An 890-nucleotide genomic window follows, 5' to 3' on the forward strand; every position below is an offset into this window, starting at 1 on the left:
TTTATCAATCATTCAAAATTGAGTGATCTCTACAACGCTTAGGCACATGCTAAAAATCCTAGCGATAAAACCAAAACATATGACATGAGCAACAATTAGAAGGAAATCAAAACAAAGCCCAAAACCTTAAGTTCCAATAAAATACAAATAAAATAATGCGCCACATCAATATGACAAAGGAAAAATCGCATTTTAAACATCGAGAAACATCGAGAGTATCACTGGCACTTTAAACACTGAAATTTTTTGACTAGCACTTTAAACTTTCAAAGTGACATTTTTATCGTAATAAACCTCCAACGACGTTTTCCTGTTCATAGGCGACCGGTACGTTCATTTTACAGGTTAAAATGATTCTTTTTTTTCTTAAAAAAAAAAATCAAAATACATAAAAATACAGAAAAAATCAAATGAAATTATAAAAAATTATAAAAATTCAAAACAAAATTAAAAAATTAAAACTTCAAAATAACATAAAAATTAAAATTAAAGTTAGAATTTCAAACTTAAAATAAAATAAAATATTAAAAATTCTAAAAAATTTAAAATAAGATCTAAAATATTAAAAAAAAATTGAGTCTTTTTTTATTTGTATTTATATATTTAGAGCATAAGAATCTTTTGCATCTTTAATAGAACACTACAAGAAAACACATGCTTAACGATGAAATTTAACGAGGAAAAATAATCCTCGTAAATTTACGTCGATTTTACGAGGAACTTACGTAGAAAACTAAAGTCATCGTTAATTCCTCGTAACGTAACGACAAAAGTGTTTCGTCGTAAAGTGGATGTAATTTGACGAGTATTTTACGAGGAAAAACTATTTCCTCGTAAATAAGACGTAAACTTTGCGTGTTATTTACGAGGAAATAGTTTACGTGTATTTA

This window comes from Brassica oleracea, chromosome C7, assembly GCF_000695525.1.
Source record: "Brassica oleracea var. oleracea cultivar TO1000 chromosome C7, BOL, whole genome shotgun sequence".
Lineage (NCBI taxonomy): Eukaryota > Viridiplantae > Streptophyta > Magnoliopsida > Brassicales > Brassicaceae > Brassica > Brassica oleracea.